General features: G+C 41.8%; 1 long non-coding RNA gene across 1 annotated transcript in view; it reads right to left on the bottom strand.

Moving 5' to 3' along the window:
* Nucleotides 1-15,194: 15,194 nt before the first annotated feature.
* The window catches only part of LOC123331797, a 28,589-nt gene continuing 20,007 nt past the window's right edge, over nt 15,195-23,776 (bottom strand). The window contains exon 3 of the long non-coding RNA XR_006548576.1: nt 15,195-15,404. This is a non-coding gene — a long non-coding RNA (uncharacterized LOC123331797). The remainder of the gene's footprint in view (nt 15,405-23,776) is intronic.

The following is a 23,776-nucleotide window of genomic DNA, read 5'->3' as shown; positions in this document are numbered from 1 at the left end:
GGAAGTACCTGATTTAGAAAGTCCTAGATGACCTAGATCAGGAATATCTTGAATGACCCTGCTCTTTCCTCCCCGCACTTAATTCCTGCTTTTACTTATTAAATTCTGTAATAGAATGTGAGCCATCACAACTTGAAGCACACCGCCTCTGGCCACAGTAAATGCAGAACTTCAGGTCCCTGTTGTTTCTTTCATCTTTGCTTGTGGTCCTAGATGTGCTGTGGTGCTTTCCAGGAACTGTGAGCAAGAAAGCTTGGTTTTCCAGAGTTCCTTGGAGTTTGTTACAAAGGCATGTCCTGAAATCATAGTAAGAATTACAAGGGCTAGCCCACTGTCTCTGGTTGGGAAAATGTCTGTGGAAACTTACGACAGGAAGCACAGGCCCAGGTAAATGCCTCAGAGTTCGAGCCAATAGTACCACTACTGATGGGATAAGACTGATTCAAAACAGTCAAGAAAACTGCATGGTTGCCCTTGCAATTAACCCAGGGTAATGTCCTTTAAATACAATTGGCTTACGAGCTAGCTAACCTAGGTGAGTAACACTGTCTTGGAAGGGAGCCCTGCTGCTGGATGTGTGATGTCACTGCTATGGGAGACACTATGGCAATAAAAATTCAGTGTTTTCCACAGAATAGCAGGATCAAGGCCTACAGTCTAAGGAGATTACTTGAGAGCTAATCATAAAGGCCTTAATTGACTATTAGTGTGCATGACGTCCATCCACACCTCAAGGCCAAGGAGACTTAAACAGGGTGGACGGGGTCCCAAGGCTATTGTCACTGCCTAAGGAGAGGCTATAGGCTAAAAGTATGAGGAAATGATATTCCCTTGGTAAGGAAGACTAAACACCTCTACTGTTAACCACAGAGTCAATGTGTAGTGCCAAGACTACCTTTCTTAAACCGGACAAGTGAAATAGTGTTGCAGTATTTATTCAATGGCTACATGAAAGGGGAAAGGCAGCTGAGGCATTCTGTTGATTTTTATCTTTTATCCAGACATCAGACCCTAACCAGCCTACACCCAGTACTGTCCCTACAATTTCAAGTGTTAGAGATGTTGACCAGGAAAAGCTCAACACAGCTAGAATAGATTGTTGATAAAATGGAGTTGGTAGCTATAGGGGTTGCCTAACCTGATGTTCTGGGCAAACTCCAGGAGATTGAGGACAGGTGCCAGAGTCCAGCTCCAGCAGCCAGGGAATCAACCTGAAGAGATGAGCGGTGTTGGCAAGAAACAAGGCAGCCTCTCAGTTTTCTTGGACTGCCTATTTATTTCAAGCTTAAAATTCTATTTTATACTTTTCCAAAAGCATTAGGTCAGAGGCGTGACATTTTCAGTTCCCACTGACCCAGATTTGTTGTCTCCATAAATCATTGTTGCCCCTCAAAAGGAGTTCCTGCCTCAGCGATTCTCTTATCTACTTCTTCTCATGTGTCCTTGTGAATACATTGTAACTCATGCTAATGTCTGGGCTGCATACCACATTCCTCAGTTTATTTCTTATCTTTCTAAGTCCTGTTTGCCCCTAGTATTCCAAGCTCACTATTTCTTAAAAAGGGCTTCTAGCTATTAACATCTCTAAAGTTCCTAATCTCTATAAGCTATAGCAGAATATGCTAACATTACAACATTCCTTAAATCTTTAGCGTCTAACTATTTTAATTATTCCTAAGCCCTAAATTCAGCAAACTCCTTTGCCATAAACACTTTCCTCACAAATAGGCTTCAGATAGCAATCCCTCCCATGGCCTCAAGCTGCGGCCTATGTGCTCACCCTGGAACACTCTTTGGCAAAAGTCCTTGAACAAATGTCAATGACTAACTTTATGAATTATTTTCTGATCACAGCTGCAGAAGGTTTTGTGCCTTCTCATGCTGCTCTCAAGAACAATAAGCACCTTAATATTCTTTCAGTCAACTCAGCCGAGGAGAGGAAAGAACAAGTCAGAATCATAAGGCCTAACTCCTTCATCCTGGGTCCGTGCCTGCAGGACAAGGGGAGGGAGTTGGGGCCATGCCTCCATTTTGTCAGTAATGCCTAATGCAGCTCCCCACAGACAGGGAAATCTAGCATGCTGAAGTCCATGAAGTCACAAAGAGTCATGAAAAAGACACAACTTGGTGACTGAACCACAAAAACCACCTGACATTAAAAGCCTTTCAAAATTTCAAGGGGATGTGCTTTTCTCCATGCTCCTACCCTTGCACGAGAGCCTTCAGGTAGTTATTACAGTCCTGCTCTTCTAGCAATTTGTGGAGCCATCTGGGACCAACACTTTTAGAATGATAAGTACCTGTGTCATTTACTAGTAGCAGCATTATAATCAATGCAATCTCTCAGAAGTTTTGTGGCATTCTACCTGGCATCAGGCATCACTCTACTTAAGGGTAGTACTACAGGCTCAACCCATTTGGCTAAACTTGTAACTGTTCACCTAGGCCTTAAGGAGGCCACAAAAAGGGGTCTTGCTAATAGCTGGACTTTCACAGATTCCTAGGCTCTTGCCAACAGTCCCCCCTGTAGATTGATTTAACCTGCTCACTGCCCCCTTCTGCTGGGGCTTCCAGCTCTGTGGCCATAAACATTGACATTTACAAAAGATCTCCCTTCAAGACAAGTAATTTCTTTCCATGCTAAATTAATTCTAGTTTCCTTGGGATCAGGATATGGATAACTCTGATCAGTTAAACCACTTTAACTCTCAGAAAACTCAACAGTTGACTCTTCAACAAAATATTATTTGGTGCTTTCAGCCCAAAGAAGCTGGCTTAAGTGAGTATAAGAACCTTCTTAAAGAGACACTCTTAAAAGTGCTTCCAGGCAGGAAGTCCCCAAAATGGATGGAAAACTAGATCCATGCCCTCATCTTGCCGACCTCTCATCCATTGAGTCTTTATCCTCATATAGAAATTGTTATACACTCCCCAAATTCCATGTTGGGTGTCTTTGGCAGTCCTCAAGCTTTCACAGTCTAAGACAATGTTCTTTCTAATTGTCCTATGACTCTATTTCCCCCACCTGCTATAATTTTAGAATCATCTCACTATCTGCTTCCATATACTGACTCAATCAAGGGAAAATGGCCCAATACGATTCCCTCATTTTGTCATTTCAGTTCAGTTCAGTCACTCAGTCATGTCCCACTATTTGCGACCCCATGGACCGCAGGGCACCTGGCCTCCCAGTCCATCACCAACTCCTGGAGTTTACTCAAACTCATGTCCATTGAGTCGGTGATGCTATCCAAGCATCTCATCTTCTGTCGTCCCCTTCTCCTCCTGCCTTCAATCATCCCCAGCATCAGGGTCTTTTCAAATGAGTCAGCTCTTCGCATCAGGTGGCCAAAGTACTGGACTTTCAGCTTCAACATGAGTCCTTCCAATGAACACTCAGGACTGATCTTTAAGATGGACTGGCTGTATCTCCTTGCAGTCCAAGGGACTCTCAAGAGTCTTCTCCAACACCACAGTTCAAAATCATTAATTCTTTGGCACTGAGCCTTCTTGGGCAATTAGTCCAACTCTCACATCCATACATGACCACTGGAAAAACCATAGCCTTGACTAGATGGACCTTTGTTGGCAAAGTAATGTCTCTGCTTTTTAATATGCTGTCTAGGTTGGTCATAACTTTCCTTCCAAGGAGTAAGCTTCTTTTAATTTCATGGCTGCAATCACCATCTACAGTGGTTTTGGAGCCCCCCCAAATAAAGTCAGCCACTGTTTCCACTGTTTCCCCATCTATTTCCCATGAAGTGATGGGACTGGATGCCATGATCTTAGTTTTCTGAATGTTGAGCTTTAAGCCAACTTTTTCACTCTCTTCTTTCACTTTCATCAAAAGGCTTTTTAGTTCTTCTTCACTTTCTGCCATAAGGGTGGTGTCATCTGCACAGCTGAGGTTATTGATATTTCTCCCAGCAATCTTCATTCCAGCTTGTGCTTCTTCCAGCCCAGCATTTCTCATGATGTACTCTGCATATAAGTTATATAAGCAGGGTGACAATATACAGCCTCGACGTACTCCATTCCCGATTTGAAACCAGTCTGTTGTTCCATGTCCAATTCTAACTGTTGCTTCCTAACTTGCATACAGATTTCTCAAGAGGCAGGTCAGGTGGTCTGGTATTCCCATTTCTTTCAGAATTTTCCACAGTTTCTTGTGATCCACACAGTCAACAGCTTTGGCATAGTCAATAAAGTAGAAATAAATGTTTTTCTAGAACCCTCTTGCTTTTTCGATGATCCAGCAGATGTTGGCAATTTGATCTCTGGTTCCTCTGCCTTTTCTAAAACCAGCTTGAACGTCTGGAAGTTCACGGTTCACGTACTGCTGAAGCCTGGCTTGGAGAATATTAAGCATTACTTTACTAGTGTGTGAGATGAGTGCAATTGTGCAGTAGTTTGAGCATTCTTTGGCATTGCCTTTCTTTGAGATTGGAATGAAAACTGACCTTTTCCAGTTCGGTGGCCACTGCTGAGTTTTCCAAATTTACTGACATGTTGAGTGCAGCACTTTCACAGCATCATCTTTCAGGATTTGAAATAGCTCAACTGGAATTCCATCACCTCCACTAGCTTTGTTCGTAGTGATGCTTCCTAAGGCCCACTTGACTTCACATTCCAGGATGTCCGGCTCTAGGTGACATTATGTCATTTGGCCAGGCATAAACGCACAAAGTTAGTGTGAGTACATCCTTTCAAAACCCTGAAAAACAGTGAAGCTTTTTAAATGGAGCACTCTTCACACTGGCTGCACTCTCTGAGTATAATAGTTAGAAGTGCTGACTAATACAACCAAGTTCTTGGGAAAGTAGAAGGTGGTCGAGTAGGAGAATGCCCCAACCAGCACGTTAAAAATACATGTGCATGGGGAGCAACTCACTGAAAACTAACAGGCGACTGGCAGAAAGACCCTGTACAAACAATGGTGTAATAAAGATATACATAGAGTCAGGCAAGAAGGGAGGATAAGCAATCAGGTTGTGACCTGGGTCCCAAGGAAAGGGCACAGAAGAGGAGAAGAATATCATGGGCTCAGAGATCCTCCAGAGTGTGGCAGATTCAGACTGTATAATGGGGCCCTATCCCTGGGATATGACCCCAGGAAGATGAGTCCAGTGGTTTGAGTCACTGGTTTGAAAGCCAGTGTAATGAAAAGGAAGGCTGTAAAAAACTTGAACTCCACTAATGAAGGGCATGGACACATTTGTTTAGTTCTGAAACAAGGCAGAAGAGTCAGATGGAATCTGCTCTAAACTGGCCATATGGAAATCTAGGCACAGATATTAGAACAAAAATTATGAGTGCCCTGTATTCCATGTGTGAAAATCTGGACACAAACTTTCGTTCATGAGTATGGTATTCTCTCTACTTTACATTTGAAAACTGGGCACAGATTTTCCCAAATGAAATATGGAATACTTAATATTAAACATTTGAAACTCTGGGCATAGATTTTCCTACAAGAAATAGGGACCTTTCTATATTTCACAAAGGAAAAATGAGTGCATATTTTTCTGTTGAAACCTTAATTCCTCTATATATTCACGTTGAAAATCGGAATGAATATTTTCTGACATATAATATGGAATTTTGTACATTTTACGTATGGTAATCTGAAGAGAGATAGTCAAACATGAACTATGAAGTCTCTATAATTTACATATGGACATTTGGATGCTGATTTAAATACATGAAATATAGAGCTTTCTAAGTGTCGTATATTGAATTCCTGGCCTACCTATTCTGATATGAAATATGGAATTCTATTTTCACACATGAATATCTGAGCTTATATTTTCCTGTATGAATTATGGTATTCACATATATCATATATAAAAACCCTGACACAGATTCTCTTATAAAAATTTTATAATTCTCTTTATTTTACATATGAAAATCTCAGTTCCATAAATACTGGGAAAACCCAGTTTCATAAATACTCTTAATGAAATATGGAATTCTCTATACTTCACCTAAAAACATCTGGGCACTGAATTTATGAAGGAAATATGGAATTGTCTTTACCTGCATAGGAAACTCAGATTTTCCTATTGAAATATGAAATTCTCTCTATATCTTTTATGAAAGTCTTGGTGCAGATTTTACTCCATACAGAGACTTTTAACTACTATATATTGTCCTAAAGAAGTAGCTGTTATGCATCACAAAGGGCACAGCAGGGATGGGAGTAAAGTAGCCAAAGGTAATGAGCTGGCTGACTGTCAAGTCAGAAAAGCAGCTCTTTACTAAACCCCTTCTCTCTGCAGACTTCCTTGATCTGGACAGGTCCTGTGGAACAGGAAAAACCACAATATACTGAGGAGGAATTAGAAAGATATGAGAAAAGGGGAGCAAAGATTACTGATAAAGGATGGTGACAGTCCCAGGATGGATGATTAATAATTCCTGAAAATGCTCAATAGTAAATTCTTAAGGGTTTACACCAGAGTTTTCATGTAGGTGTACAGAGTACTTACTATATGGCTGCTCCTTTGTTTGAAGGTAAACATGTAATGAAAACTTTAAAGAACATTATCAAAAGATGTGAGGTTTGTCAGAAAAATAACCCAGACTGAAAAGCTAGCAAAATCAGGATTACAACGAAGTGGAAAATATCCTGGAGAGGACCGGGAAATTGATTTATAAGTATATGCCAAAAGCTAATGGATATTTTTGCTTACAAGTTTGGGTGGATACTTTTACTGATGGGTTGAGGCTATTCCCTGTGGTAGTGAACAGGCTAAGAAGGTTATAAGGATTTTAATCCATGAAATTATCCCCAGGTTTGGGCTGCCACGGAGCCTTCAGGGTGACAATGGCTCCGCCTTTAAAACGGATGTAACTCAGAGGGTGTCAAAAACTCTAGGAATAGAATATCACTTACACTGTTCCTGGAGACTGCAATCCTCAGAAAAGGTTGAAAAAACTAATGGCATTATCAAAAGACATCTGTGCAAATTTACTCAAGAGACGCAGGACAATTGGATTAAAGTTCTACCCATAGCTTTAATGAGGGCTCGGACTGCCCGCCCCCACCCCGCCGCCCCCCACCCCCCAAAGAGGGGCTCGCCCCCTTTGAATGTATTTATGGAAGGCCTTTCTTACACACAGACATTGTTATAGGCCCTAAAGCCTTAGAATTAACTAATTGTGTGACTCAGCTCTCAGCTTTTCAGCAGGCATTAATGGAACTCAGGGAGGTGACTCCTGACCCAGCCTCTGAGTCAAGCAAGCCTCTATTTGCACCAGGAACCGAGGTCCTGATAAAAGCATTGGGATCTGGGGGCCAATTCCTCAGACCCCTCTGGGAAGGCTTTTATGAGGTTATTCTTTTGTCTCCCACAGCTGTCAAAGTGCCAGGAATTGATTCATGGGTGCATCACACTCGAGTTAAGAGATGGCACCCTGACCAGAACTAAGTGGCGTCATTTTATGTCTTTACTTTCTACGCTCTGACTTTTTTCTTTTCAGATGGGCCTGATAATCTATGTGAGCCTACTTCTGCTAACTCCAAAGTTCCTTAGTCTGCCATTTGACCCTCAAGACAATGCCTTTCTGTCCTGGGCTCACTCTTAGGCTACATTCCACAATCCGTCTAACTGCTGGGTCTGTGGAGCGCTCCCCTCTTTATCAGTGGAAGGCTTCCCTTGGTGGACATCTCCACTTCAAGGAAAAGACTTTCTCCAAGTCTGCAAATACCTTCGACAACAATCATATGTGATGCCTCCTCTCAAACTGATGGCATCTAACAACCCTAAGATGGACTGGTGCAACCCTTTGAACTTTAACTGTGGACATGATGTGACTTTTAATTTTGATTATACATTGTCTTGGTTTAATGACCATTTTGCTACACATAAGGTAAATGGGTCTAGATCTAGTGGCTTTTTACCTGACGTTTATCAAATATGGGATGAGGTTATATTGCTCACCCCTGAAAAAGGATGTCTAATATCTGCTGCCCCTATATGCTGGGAACAAATAGAGCCATCCCCAGAAGTTAGCCAACCACTTAATTATAATGATTAGAAACAACTGGGATTTTTGCCTCAGGAAATATGCAATGTAATCATTCCCGTGTCTTCCAATCCCAGCTCAGGTCCTCCCTTTGCCTGGCCAGCTACTGATTGGGACTGGATATCCCAGTCATGCTTGCTTGCTCCAAATGGGACCTACTGGATATGTGGCTCTTACCTATGGGCATGGGTTCCCCCTGGCTGGATAGGGAGATGCACCCTAGATCTAGCCTGTACTCATGGCTTCATACTTACAGAGCTTCCAGAAAAGCCTGCTAATTTACCACACCTTAGAACTCGTGGGCAAGGTCTGTATTTCACTGCTATGATTATTTGGCTGCAATGTTTGTTCCCTCTCTGGGAACTACAGATGTTATGCTACAAATGGATGCTTTGACTGATTTTACTCAACAAACATTACAAGATTCTCAAAAAGCTATTTCAGCTCTTAATGCTGAACAAATACAAATTAGAAAGGTGGTTTTACAAAACGGATTGGCCTTAGATATTCTGACAGCTGCACAAGGAGAAACTTGTGCCATTATTCATACCCATTGTTGTGTGTATGTATGTATGTGTGTGTGTGTGTGTGTGTGTATATATATATATATCTATATATATCTGATATGAGCACTAATGTTACTCATTTTACTAAACACATGAACAAGATGACTGAGGCTATGAATACTCCTGAAGCATCAACTGCCTCACTTTGGGAGACATTAACTAATTCCCCATGGTGGAAAACTATCTTAATTACAATAATTCTGATTGTTCTAATTTTGCTGTTTGCTCCCTGCATCTGTAGCTTTGTAACTGGATTTGTTTCTAACCGTCTGAATGTGTTTAAGTTACAAATGGTTGTCTAAGCTCCTAGGAGTGCCACAGTCCTCTCCATCTATTACTTGGGGCCCCTGGATCAGAGACCCTCAATATGAGGGTTAGGAGAAGATGTTGCCTCTACAATTTAGGGACCATGCCCCTACACAGCAGGAAGTAGTTATGGAATGAAAGCAATGCCCCTTTCCCTAGGCAACATAATTCTCCTAAAAGAAAAGGGGGGAATGAGAGAGTCAATTCCTAGGCAGGTTGTTAAGAAGTCCAGGGGTCCACAAGGAGAGAAAGGTCTGGAGTTCTTAAGGAAGAGGGAAGGACAAACAGTTTGTGTGGGTTTTTTTTTTTTTTTTTTTATCCTCTACATTCCTTAGGATTATATAACAATAATGTATCCTGCTTGAGAACAGTCTCTAGGGGAAAAAAAAAAAAAAAAAAAAAACTTCTGGCTAATCCTGTTATCTTAAAATGTAAAGTATGGGAGTGAGTCTAGTAAGGTCTTTACAACCTCCAGGCATTCTTTTGATTCACTGTAATAACTAATTAAAAGTATATAACTCCATTGCTAACACTAGTGGGGGGTACACTTTCTGCCCACTTCTGATGTCTATGTCAGACGCTTTCTCTATCCCTTTTATACTTTAATAAAACTCTATTACACAAAAGCTCTGAGTGATCAAGCCTCGTTTCTGGCCCTGGATTGAATTCTTCTTCTCCGGAGGCCAAGAATCCTGGCATCTTCTGTGGTTCAACAACAAGCTTTCGGTAGGACCCAGGATTGTGAAGAGACCAAGATCCTTCAGAAAAAGGTAAAGACTGGGCGGAGGAGACAAAGAAAGAGAGCCTGCTCCATTGAAGACGTATTTCTCCCACACATGTGAGAAGGAGATAGGTGAAGGTACTGAGCTAGTGCTGCCTAGGATCAGCCTGCCAGCCAGCACCATTCCGCCCTAAGTGTGGCACACGTTGGCACCATGCGAGACAAATGACATGCTAAGGTAAGCTCTCAGTTCAAAACCCCAGGCATCCTAGGAGAGACATGGTTCTGTTCTCTATGTCTGTTTCTCATTTGCAGCCCTGCAAATAAATTATTCAGTACCATCTTTCTAGATTCCGTATATATGCGTTAGTATACAGTATACATATTTTGCTTTCTGACTTACTTCACTCTATAGTAGGCTCTAGATTCATCCACCTCATTAGGATTGACCAAAATGTGTTCCTTTTTATGACTGAGTAATATTCCATTGAAAACTGACCTTTTCCGGTCCTGTGCTGTTTACCATCCAATCCCAAAGAAGGTCAATGCCAAAGAACGTTCAAACTACTACACAATTCCACTCATCTCACATGACAGCAAACTATCATATAGGAATGTCTGGTGTCAGATTATAATACATGAAACAGAAAATTTATACTACACCCATAATCATATATGAATATAGATATTTCACATTAGAACATTTATCTTGAGATTTTCATTTTTGAAATGTACAATATTCCATATTTTGTGTAAAAATATTTTATTCGGTTTTGATGCATGAAATATTGAAACTTTCATAGATTAAGAAGTAAAATCTTTACCCAGACTTTCATAAATGAAATGGAGAGAATTTCATATTTCAAGCAGGAACATCTTGTTTTCTTATGGAAATACACAGAATTCCAAATTTCAAGGGGATAATGTCATCTGGATTGACATATTTGAAAGAGTTGTTGTTGTCATTGTTGTTCAGTCACTCACACATGTCCAACTCTCTGCGACACTGTGGACTGCAGCACCCTGGGCTTCCCTGTCCTTCCCTGTCTCCTACAGGTTGTGCAAACTCATGTTTGTTGAGTCAAATGATGCCAGCCAACATCCCCTCATCCTCTATTTCCCCTTGTTTCTCCTGCTCTCAATCTTCCCATGTCAGAGTCTTCACCCATGAGTCAGTTCTTCACATCAGGTAGCCAAAGTATTGGAGCTTCAGCCTCATTCCTTCCAATGAATAGTTTGGGTTAGTTCCCATTGGGATTGACTGGGTTGATTTCCTTGCTGTCCAAGGGACTCTCAAGAGTCATCTTCAGTACCACAGTTCCAAAGCCTCTGTTCCTTGGCACTCAGCCTTCTTTATAGTCAAACTCTCACATCCGTATGTGTCTACTGGAAAACAAAAACAAAAACAAAAAAAAAAACAGAGCTTCAACTAATGAGACATTTGTCAGCAAAGTGACATCTCTGCTTTTCAATACATTGTCTCTAGATTCGTCATAGCTTTGCTTTCCAGAAACAAGGGTCTTTTATTTTCATGGCTATAGTCACTGTCCCCAGTGATTTTGGAGCCCAGGAAAATTATCTGTCACTGGTTCCATTTTCCCCCTATTTGCCAAAACTCTGCTAGCCTTTGTCCTGCCTCATTTTGTACTCCAAGTCCAAACTTGCCTGTTATTCCAAGTATCTCTTGACTTCCTGCTTTTATATTCTGGTACCCTATGATGAAAAGGACATCTCTTCTTGGTGTTAATTCTAGAAAGTCTTATAGGTCTTCCTAAAGTCATTCAAGTTCCCTGGTGGCTTAGATGGCAATGAACTGAAATACAGAGAATTCCATTTTGCATGCAGGAAAATCTGCACCCAGATGTTCATGTTCAGTAAAGAGAATTCCATGTCCATTGTTAAGGAAATTATCCATCCTGATTTTCAAATGTGAAATATAGAGAATTCCATCTTTCAGACAGAACTGGCATCTAGATTTTCATATGTGAAATATAGAGAATCTTATATTTCATGTAGGATAATCTACACCAAGATATCCATATATGAAAACTAGACAATTTATATTTCATTAGGAATATCAACACTGATTTTCATATGTGAAATATAGGAATTCCATATTTCAAGTGGTAAATTCAGCATCCTGCTTTTAGATGTGAAATACAAGAATTTCATATGTTATGGAAAAAAGCTTGTGCCTAGAGTTCCAAATGTCAAAATAGAGAAATCCATATTTCATGTAGAAAAATCAGTGTTTAGATTTTCAGTTGTAAAATATAAAGAATTGAGTATTTCATATAGGAAAACTTAAATGAAATATAGAAAATTTGTTATTTCATGAATTAAATCTGTGCCAAGATTTTCATATGTCAAATATAGAAAAATGCATATTTAGTAAAGGAAAATCAGTGCCCTGATTTACATATGTGAAATAATAAAAATTCCATATTTTCTGTACTAAAATCAATGGACAGATCTTCATAAGGTAAATATACAAAATTCTAGGTTTCATGTGGGGAAGTTAGCACCCAGATTTTCATGTGTGAAATACACAGAATTCCAAATGTCATGTAGGAAAATATGTGCACAGATTTTCATTTGAAATATAGTGAATTCCATTTGCATTTTGAAAAGTGTGTGCTTGCTTTTTCCCAGGTGAAATACAGAGAATTCCATATTTCATACAGGAAAGCTACATGCATATATTCATATAAAAATACTGAATTCTGTGCTTCATGTAGAAAAATTTTGCCCATGTGTCAATATGTGACATGCAAAAATTCTATATTTAGAAATGGAATTCTCTCTATAGAGAGAGATTTGGAGATGCTAAGGATAGCATTCCACTAAGGGCCATGACTCACTGGTGCCAGAGGAATTGAAGTCTGCCCATTTATTGTACAGAGGCCCTTTCACAGTGGTTCTGTTCTCATCCAGCCTCCAGGTGAGAACACATCCCAGCCTACCCCCATCAACCCATCCCTGTGTGGCCAGGAGCAATGAGAGCATCATCCTAAGCAATCCGATGCAGAGTCCTGATACCCAAGCATTCTGTGAAGAGTTTAAAGAGTGATGTTTTAAAATGGCAAACTCTGCAGGTAGCAGTTGCTTATGCTACAGTACCGTCGGTCTCCCAGAGCTTATAAAAAAGGCAAGGTATGTTCATGTGCCTGGTCATATGGCAGAAAGAATGCTCCTGCACTTGTGAAGGACAGAAAACTCTTTGTAGCTGGGTGTCCAAGGGACTCTGTGTACCCCCTCTTCTGTGCCTTGGAATCCAGCCCATTCTGTTTCTAGGCTCCTTTGCATCTCCCTGAAGCAAGCGTGCCCCCAGGTGCTTTCTTCCTGCTTCTCCTATCTGCCCAGGGATCAAGATTGCAGCACCATGTTTCCACTGACAGCTTGCTCCTTCAGTGACTTCCTTGGGCTTGTTTCCCTGGCATCTGTGCTTCTGCTGCCCCACGGCCTATATACCTTACACAAGCTCTTTCACATTTTCAGTGTCCATTTTTCCTTACCCATCCAGGCCATTTCCAATAGCTCACACACACATCTGTGCTGGCATGCGCGCACACACACACACACACACACAATCCTGAAAGGAAATTTGCACACATGCAGAATTCTAGGTTTACTTGTCCAGGATAATGGACTTTGGTAAGCACCCCTGTTTTGTTTTGTTTTGTTTTTTGTCCAATTTTCTTTCACTTGCTTATACATCAAGTCATTGTCCTCTTCTACCTCTGATTTATCTTGGAAAGTTAATGGGATTTCCTCATGAGGATGAATGACCTGCAAAGAGGTGGGAAGGGTTGTAAGTGCTCACTGTAGGCAGCCGAGTGATGTGTGCCTGCATTTTGAATTCTCCTATCACCTTGGAATGGTTCAGTGCCAATCACGTTGGCATGATTCCATTCCCTGTGCTTTTCTTCCAGAAACCAGACAGAAATAGCAAGGGGCTTTAGACTGTGCTGACTTGGAGCACCCCTTTCTCAGCCTGCACCTCTCAAGATCATTTCTTGTCAGTGTCACAATCTCTTTGCTGGCCAAGCAGTCCCACCACTATCCCCCACCTCGGGTCTGTGACCTTCTAAGTGAGGTGCCCCTGCTCCTCCTAACTGTGTAGTTTTCTGTTTGCAACTGTTTCCTTTTCACCCAATCTGTTTTCCTACACCCTATAGCAGGAAAAGGCCAAATAGATGCCTGGTTCTCCAAAAGAATGTGACAGGCCAGTGTCTGATACAGTATCGTGAGGAAGGTGCATATGGGTCCAAAGGGTCTCTGCCGAAACAAGGCACTGAACATGAAGTTGAAAAGGTAAGTGGGCCTCCCTTCTCATCAACTCTACAGTTTACTACTGCTCCCCACCGCCCCCACACACACACAGAGCCCTTATGGGATGGCACCCTGGGAAGTCTGCCCACCCTGGGCCCACAGCTCATGCCTCCTTTGTGCAGAAAGAAGCATTCCTCTCCGAAATGCTCCAAGAGGGCTTGGTTCCAGGCCAGGCCTTACTGACTTGCTAAATGCCAAGGTTCTCTTTTTGCTGCTTGTGCTAGGCTGTGGTAGCTCTCCCTACATGCTCAGGCATCCCTGCTAGGCTACAGAGCCCCCGGCCCATGGACCCTAGCTAATGGTTGTGCCGGAGGGCAGCCAACACACCCATTTCAAATCCAGGGCCTTGGTGAAAGTCGCATGGTACAGATTTCCTTCAGGATCTCCGCAACAAAATCAGAGCTTCTACTCCAGCGAGACTGTCAAAATCCTCCCTTCAGGTGCAGACCTTTTCCCCTCTGCCCTCCACAGTCAAGGACGGAACACCAGAGAAAGGAAGGAAACCACGTCAGGACTTTAGGCACAAGCATTGAGGCGTCTTCAGCAGGATCAGTATTCCCTAGTCCCTGGAGCCTGAAAAGCAGCAGTCTCTGAACTGCCCCCAGGGACATCCCTGTCTCTCACTATCCTAAGGTCCCTGCATGCGAAGAGCCAGCCCCCATTGCTTCCTCACTGTTCCCTCCCTCACAGGGACACAGCAGCAGAGGGGCACTCACAGGCAGAGGGGCACAAATGTGCACCCCAGACCTGTGCTTTCCTCCTCTTTGTGCACTGCCAGGTAGGCTGGAGGTGGCCAGACACTCCATGCTCACACCCTATCTCCTAAGATGCCTGGGCTTTCACACTGAGAGTCTTCCTTAGCATGTCATTTGTCTCACATGGTGCTAATGTGTGCCACACGCAGGTAGGGAGTCTGCTGGCTGATGGGCTGATACTAGGAAGCACAGGCTGAGGACCTTCCCTATTTCCTTCTGCCATGTGTGGAACAAGTCTCCAGAGCAGCAGGCTCTTGTTCTACGCCTCCTTCTGCCAGTCTCTGACCTTTTCCAAAGGACCTTAGCCTCTTTACAATCCTGGGTCCTGCCCTGGCCTTGTCCACCATTTCCACAGCCTGGTGCATGTCCCACAGACTGAGGGGTCCTCTGGCAGTGGTTAAAAGCCCCACCCCACTTGACTTTGGGTGATTCCTCAAACCATCCACCCCTGCTTCCTGGTACAAACACACACAACAACACAGCAGAAATAGTGAGCTTGTTTATGTCTCCTGATATCATTCCAGATTAGTGGACCCACTGTCTTGAGTTGTCATCGGCCATTCTTTCCTCATTCCTGCCCTGGACAGGGCCACTGAGGAGATGCATGGACCATTCTCTCCTCGTCTGTGGATGACTTGTGCCTCCTCTTCCAACTGCTCCACGTCTCAGGTTCTGTCGCCTTCATGTGTGTGTCTGCTGTGGTCCGGAAACACACCCACACACAGAAACGGAGGAAACACAAGCACATGAGTGTACACACACACACGTTCAACGTACAGAGAAAGAAACACAAACAGGGAACACAAGTGTTTCAGTAGCTGGAAGACAGTGGCTCATATGAAATATAGAGAATATATAGAATTCCAGATTTCATGTGGGGAAGTTGACCCCCAGTTTTTCAAATGTGATATACATAAATTTCAGTACTTCACGTAGAAAAACTTGAGGAGAAACTGTCATAAGTAATACAGAGAGTATTTCATATTTGCCGGGGTCCAGCCCCAGCTGATCCAGGGTATTCGAAGGAGAGACGGCATAGGCGAGGGTCAGGGAACAACTGCTTAATTAAACGTTTTGCCGGGGTCCAGCCCCAGCTGATCCAGGGTATTCGAAGGAGAGACGGCATAGGCGAGGGTCAGGGAACAACTGCTTAATTAAACGTTAATTAAGGATATAAAGAGTAATGGAATAAGGATAGCTCAGTAGGAAAATTCAGTGGAGAAAAGAGGCTGAGTAGCTTGGTTTACGCGGGGGACCAATAAAACTTCAAGACAAGAAGCTTGCACCACTTACGTAGGCCGCAGGCGTCCTTCCGTTCTCCCGAAGGAGAGGAGACACTGAGGCCTCCCCGGTCGGATCTTAGAAGCCCAGGCATAATTAGTAAGCATGGTGGGTTCCGCGCTCCAGATGGAGACTCAACCAGAGTGAGAGAGAGAGAGACATGGGGAGACCAGTCTTTCGAGGAACTGATCCCAATTCTTTATTTTCCATGGTCTACTTTTATACACTGAGATGTTATGCAAAAGTCACGTGGGGTCAGCAGTCCTGACTTTTATCAAAGTCAGGTGCTTCATACAAATGTATACAGAGGTCTTAGGGGTGTTACATCATCTTCTGGCCAGGGGGCCTGCTGACAATTTACGACCCTCTCCTTGTGACAGCGGTCAGTCAACCAGGACACTTATTTCTCCAGGGGTGATTATTCTTAAAACAGACGCCACCCAAATAAAGTTACATTGCTATAGGGTGAGGGTATAGTGGGTTTTAGTTAAGGAAAGAATTTACTTAGCCTAAGGTCTAACGTGATTTATATCAAAGGTTAATACTTATTTGTTCTATATATTCATTAATGTGTGTAAGGGCAGGGGATGTGGAGACTTAGCAGTAAACATCAGCTCAACAAATGAAAAACCCTTCACCAATATGATTTCTAATCAGCCCATTACACTTATACTAATAATTTTCTAACTTTTCTAAGGAACCTGTTTTTAGAAGGTTTAAAGCATCTTGTGCCTCTCATGGTTGGGAGGCTGTGAGCAATCACATGTGGCCGGACAAGCCTGTCAGGCAGGCTAGAGAACCTTCAGAGGAGTTTGTAGGTTAAAACACTCCTATCACGCCCAGGAATTATTATTAACTGGAGCTCTAAGTTAACTCCTTCTCCGAAAGAGGTGGTGGGGGACAGCCCCCCGTAAAGTCAGAGGTGTAGATGAGAGCACAAAGTAGTAAAGTAGGCAGGCTCTGGTTATGGGGGTAGATGCTCGAGGATTTCCAGGGGGACTCCTGAGGCTCGATCCCGCCTTTGCGTATGTCAAGCCTCCTTCCTCATGACCTTTGCCATGGGCGGAGTGCCTCACGCCGGCCCCCAACACATATTTCATGTAGATAATCGGTGGCCAGGTATCAAATGTGAAATATAGAGAATTCCATGTTTAATGAGGAAAACTGGCACTCATATTTTTACATGTGAAATATAGAGAATTCCATATCCTTTGTAGGAATATCAGGGCCAAGTTTTCCATATATGAAACAGGAAAATTTTCATATGTCATGTATGACAATTTGTTCACAGATTTCTACATGTGAAATGTAGAGATTTCATAATTCATGTAGGAAAATCTGTTCCTAGATTCCCATATGTGAAAAATAGAAAATTACATATTTAAGGTATGACAATGAACATATGTCGTTTAAAAATGTAAGCACAGAGAATTCCATATATTGTGTAGGAAAATGTGTACACAGATATTCATAAGTAGAATATAAATAATCTAATATTTCATGAAAGAAAATTTTTTGAAATTTTCATATAGTGTATTCTATATTTCATGCAGGAAAATCTGTGCCTAGATTTTCAAAAGTGAAATATCAAACACTACATATTTGATTTGGAAATAATAGCACCCATATTTTCCTATGTGAAATATGGAGGGTTCCATATTTAAATCAAGGAAATCTGTGCCAAGTTTTTTTTATGTGAAATATAAAATATCTCAGATTTCATGTAGAAAAATCTGTATCTTGATATTCATTTATGAAATGTACAGATTTAGCATTCCATGAATGAAAATTTGCCCTAGGACTTTCATATTTGAACAATAGATTGCATATTTGATGTCAGAAAATATTTTTTGTAACTCATTCATTTTTTAAATTGAGGGATAATTGCTTTACAGAATTGTGTTGTGTTCTGTCATACCTCAACATGAATAAGCCATAGGTTCTATGAAGACCTACAAGACCTTTTAGAACTAACATCCAAAAAAGATGTCCTTTTCATTATAGGGGACTGGAATGCAAAAGTAGGAAGTCAAGATACACCTGGAGTAACAGGCAAATTTGGCCTTGGAATACGGAATGAAGCAGGGCAAAGGCTAATAGAGTTTTGCCAAGAGAACGCACTGGTCATAGCAAACACCTTCTTCCAACAACACAAGAGAAGACTCTACACATGGACATCACCAGATGGTCAACATCAAAATCAGATTGATTATATTCTTTGCAGCCAAAGATGGAGAAGCTCTATACAGTCAGCAAAAACAAGACTGGGAGCTGACTGTGGCTCAGATCATGAACTCCTTATTGCCATATTCAGACTTAAATTGAAGAAAGTGGGGAAAACCACTAGACCATTCAGGTATGACCTAAATCAAATCCCTTATGATTATACAGTGGAAGTGAGAAATAGATTTAAGGGACTAGATCTGATAGACAGAGTGCCTGATGAACTATGGATGGAGGTTCGTGACACTGTACAGGAGACAGGGATCAAGATCATCCCCAAGAAAAAGAAATGCAAAAAAGTGAAATGGTTGTCTGAGGAGGCCTTACAAATAGCTGTGAAAAGAAGAGAAGCACAAAGCAAAGGAGAAAAGAAAAGATATAAGCATCTGAATGCAGAGTTCCAAAGAATAGCAAGGAGAGATAAGAAAGCCTTCCTCAACTATCAATTCAAAGAAATAGAGGAAAACAACAGAATGGGAAAGACTAGAGATCTCTTCAAGAAAATTAGAGATACCAAGGGAACATTTCATGCAAAGTTGGGCTCAATAAAGGACAGAAATGGTATGGACCTGACAGAAGCAGAAGATACTAAGAAGAGGTGGCAAGAACAGCAGAAGAACTGTACAAAAAAGATCTTCACGACCCAGATAATCACGATGGTGTGATCACTCACACCATTCTGTGAATGTGAAGTCAAGTGGGCCTTAGGAAGCATCACTATGAACAAAGCTAGTGGAGGTGATGGAATTCCAGTTGAGCTCTTCCAAATCCTGAAAGATGATGCTGTGAAAGTGCTGCACTCAATATGCCAGCAAATTTGGAAAACTCAACAGTGGCCACAGGACTGGAAAAGGTCAGTTTTCATTCAAATTTCAAAGAAAGGCAATGCCAAAGAATGCTCAAACTACTGCACAATTCCACTCATCTCACACACTAGTAAAGTAATGCTCAAAATTCTCCAAGCCAGGCTTCAGCAATATGTGAACGGTGAACTTCCAAATGTTCAACTGGTTTGAGAAAAGGCAGAGGAACCAGAGATCAAGTTGCCAACATCTGCTGGATCATGGAAAAAGCAAGAGAGTTCCAAGAAAACATCTACTTCTGCTTTATTGGCTATGCCAAAGCCTTTGACTGTGTGGATCACAATAAACTGTGGGTAATTCTGAAAGAGATGGGAATACCAGACCACCTGACCTGCCTCTTGAGAAACCTATATACAGGTCAGGATGCAACAGTTAGACCTGGCCATTGCACAACAGACTAGTTCCAAATAGGAAAAGGAGTACGTCAAGGCTGTATAATGTCACCCTGCTTATTTAACCTCTATGCAGAGTACATCATGAGAAACGCTGGGCTGGAAGAAGCACAAGCTGGAATGAAGATTGCTGGGAGAAATATCAATAACCTCAGCTATGCAGATGACATCACCCTTATGGCAGAAAGTGAAGAGGAACTAAAAAGCCTCTTGATGAAAGTGAAAGAGGAGAGTGAAAACGTTGGCTTAAAGCTCAACATTCAGAAAACTAAGATCATGGCATCTGGTCCCATCACTTCATGGGAAATAGATGGGGAAACGGTGTCAGACTTTATTTTTTCTGGGCTCCAAAATCACTGCAGATGGTGATTCAGCCATGAAATTAAAAGACGCTTACTCCTTGGAAGGAAAGTTATGACCAACACAGATGGCATATTCAAAAGCAGAGACATTACTTTGCCAACAAAGGTCCGTCTAGTCAAGGCTATGGTTTTTCCAGTGGTCATGTACGGATGTGAGAGTTGGACTATCAAGAAAGCTGAGCACCGAGGAATTGATGCTTTTGAACTTTGGTGTTGGAGAAGACTCTTGATCCTTTTTTTTTTTTTTTAATTTAAATTTATTTATTTTAATTGCAGGCTAATTAGTTTACAATACTGTATTTGTTTTTGCCATACATCAACATGAATAAGGCCACGGGTGTACACGTGTTCCCAATCCTGAACTCCTCTCCTGCCTCCCTCCCCATACCATCCCTCTGGGTCATCCCAGTGCACCAGCCCCAAGCATCCTGTGTCCTGCATCGAACCTGGACTGGCAATTCGTTTCTTATATGATATTATACGTGTTTTAATGCCATTCTCCAAAGTCATCCCACCCTCTCCCTCTGCCACAGAGTCCAAAAAGCTTCTATGTATCTGTGTCTCTTTTGCTGTCTCGCATACAGGGTTATCGTTACCATCTTTACTGTATCATATACTGTATTGGTGTTTTTTCTTTCTGGCTTACTTCACTCTGTATAATCGACTCCAGTTTCATCCACCTCATTAGAACTGATTCAAATGTATTCTTTTTAATGGCTGAGTAATACTCCATTGTGTATATGTACCACTGCTTTCTTATCCATTCATCTGCTGATGGACATCTAGGTTGCTTCCATGTCCTGGCTATTATAAACAGTGCTGCGATGAACATTGGGGTGCACGTGTCTCTTTCAATTCTGGTTTCCTCGGTGTGTATGCCCAGCAGTGGGATTGCTGGGTCATAAGGCAGTTCTATTTCCAGTTTTTTTAAGGAACCTCACACTGTTCTCCATAGTGGCTGTACTAGTTTGCATTCCCACCAACAGTATAAGAGGGTTCCCTTTTCTCCACACCCTCTCCAGCATTTATTGCTTGGAGACTTTTGGATAGCAGCCATTCTGACTGGCATGAAATGGTACCTCATTGTGGTTTTGATTTGCATTTGTCTGAAAATGAGTGATGTTGAGCATCTTTTCATGTGTTTGTTAGCCATCTGTATGTCTTCTTTGGAGAAATGTCTATTTAGGTCTTTGGCCCATTTTTTGATTGGGTCATTTATTCTTCTGGAATTGAGCTGCAGGAGTTGCTTGTATATTTTTGAGATTAGTTGTTTGTCAGTTGCTTCATTTGCTATTATTTTCTCCCATTCTGAAGGCTTTCTTTTCACCTTGCTTATAATTTCTTTTGTTGTGCAGAAGCTTTTAATTTTAACTAGGTCCCATTTATTCACTTTTGCTTTTATTTCTAATATTCTGGGAGGTGGGTCATAGAGGATCCTGCTGTGATTTATGTCGGAAAGTATTTTGCCTATGTTCTCCTCTAGAATTGATGCTTTTGAACTGTGGTGATGGAGAAGTCCCTTGGACAGCAAGGAGATCCAACCAGTCCATTCTAAAGGAGATCAGTCCTGGGTGTTCATATGAAGGGCTGATGCTAAAGCTGAAACTCCAATACTTTGGCCACCCCATGCAAAGAGTTGACTCATTGGAAAAGACTCCGATGCTGGAAGGGATTGGGGGCAGGAGGAGAAGGGGACGACAGAGGATGAGATGGTTGTATGGCATCACCAACTCGATGGACATGAGTTTGAGTGAACTCCGGGAGTTGGTGATGGACAGGGAGGCCTGCCGTGCTGCAATTCATGGGGTCACAAAGAGTCGGACACGACTGAGCGACTGAACTGAACTGAACTGATACATACATCACCTCTATCTTTAACCTCCTTCTAATTTTCCTCCCCATTGTACCCCTCTAGGTTGATAGACAGACGCTGTTTGAGTTCCCTGAGTTATACAGCAAATTCCCATTTGCTATCTATTTTACATATAGTAATGTAAATGTCCATGTTACTCTCTCCATAAATCTCACCCACTCCTCCCCTCTCCCACTGAGATTTTCAAATAGTAAATGTACAAAGTTTCGTACTTCAGGAGGGGAAATGCATGCTCAAATTTTCATATGTGAAATATACAGAATTCCACATTCATGTAGGTAAATGTGTACAATGATATTCCATGGAAAGCAGACAAGATTCCATATACCATGAATAAAAATATACAAGTAGATTGTCAAACATGAAATATAGGTTTCCGATTTCATATAGGAAACTCCACACCCATATTTTCATTGTGAATATAGAAAATTACATACTTCATGCAGGCAAGTTATCATTTAGGATTTCCTATGCATGAAGCAGAACATTGAAATTGAGTGCTCTGGGACAATCAGGAAACATAGGGTAGGGAAGGATGTGGGAGAGGCTTGAGGATGGGTGGGACACAGATATACCTATGGATCATTAATGTTGATGAATGGCAGAAAACATCACAAACCAGATCTACCAACAGCCAGCCTCTCAGCAGAGTTTAGTAAAACATATATTGCAGCCTTTGCACAGGGCTCTCTGGCCTTAGGCTGGGTAGTGAGCTACATAGCTTGGGGGAAGGTAAAGGCTGTGTCTTACAGAGGTCCAGAGCCCTTGCTAGAGACACTCACTGGCCTGGCCCAGGGTTCAGAGCAATAGCCAACATGTCCCATCTCCAACTTCATGACCCAATGCTGGTGGCAATCTGGATGGTCAGTCTATGGGACCCAGCCCCACATTTGGGGAGACTGAGGAGACTGAGGGGAAGCTGCATTGAAGATGGCTGGGCAGGGTTTGGGGAACTTGGTAAGAGCAGGGCACAGGAAACTGAGAGCCGCCTCTTCTGCTGGGACTGTACACTAATGGGAGGACCAAGACAGGGTGCTGGGTGCTAGAAAGCTCCCAGACAGATTAACCAGCCTGCATAGGGACTCCCTTCCTCCTAACCGGGACCTTGAATGCTGAAAATCAAATTTGGGACATTTCCTTTCTGAGTAGAGACTAATATTTGTTTCCATAAAGGTTTACAGAAAAAGTTTTACCTGACCATGACCTTACCCCAAGAACAGAGGATCTGGCAGCAAGATGTTTGTGACAGCTAATCATACCCCTCCCTGACCTTTCCTATAAGTATGCTTTGCTGAAAGATTTGGGGAAGTTTGGGATATTTAAAGGCATAAGCCTCCATCTCCTTGCATTGCCCTGAAATAAAAACCTGTGTGCTTTAAACTCCAATATTTTGATACTGCTTGACTTAACTATATTGGGTATATGGGTATTTGTTAACAGTAGCAACTTAGCTCTCAATTCTGTGGAGGGTGCAGACTATATGAAAGAATGCCTCATCCAAAACCATTCTCTCATAAAAGTATGAGAAGTTTATCCTTCTGTATAGAACAAATTAGCAAACACTGATGGCTACCCCAATTACCAAGTGAACATAGGACAAAAATAACTGTGACAAATGTCATCCGGTCTATTTGAGGACCACTTATTATTTTGAAAAGTTTGTAATGAACTGATTTTCTAGGATACATATTTGAAATATATCTTTTGCTTTGCAATCTTTTAGTAGTTTGCTTATGATGTCTATCACATTATGGTTTAATATTTATTCAATAATAGAATATTTTCTTTCCCTTACACCTTTGTGGAGAGGATTTCTAGATTGGTAAGAAATTTTCAATTTTGTTTTCATCTGTATTACTCCTGAACAACAGATTTTTCTTCATCAGGTTCTTTCTGGGTTGTGTAGACCTAATTAATGAAGTGAAATCTGGGAGACAGAAAAATATACTGCAGTACTAAGTGGAAAGAAGAAAACAGATATTATGGAATAAACTGAATTCCCTAAAAACATGTGTATTGAAGCCCTAACTCTCTGTACTTTGTATTTAGTCAATATGTGAGTAAATTAAAATTT

This window comes from Bubalus bubalis, chromosome X, assembly GCF_019923935.1.
Source record: "Bubalus bubalis isolate 160015118507 breed Murrah chromosome X, NDDB_SH_1, whole genome shotgun sequence".
Taxonomy (NCBI): Eukaryota; Metazoa; Chordata; class Mammalia; order Artiodactyla; family Bovidae; genus Bubalus; species Bubalus bubalis.
Note: the sequence above shows the minus strand (reverse complement) of the source record. Positions and strands in the feature narration are given on the sequence as shown.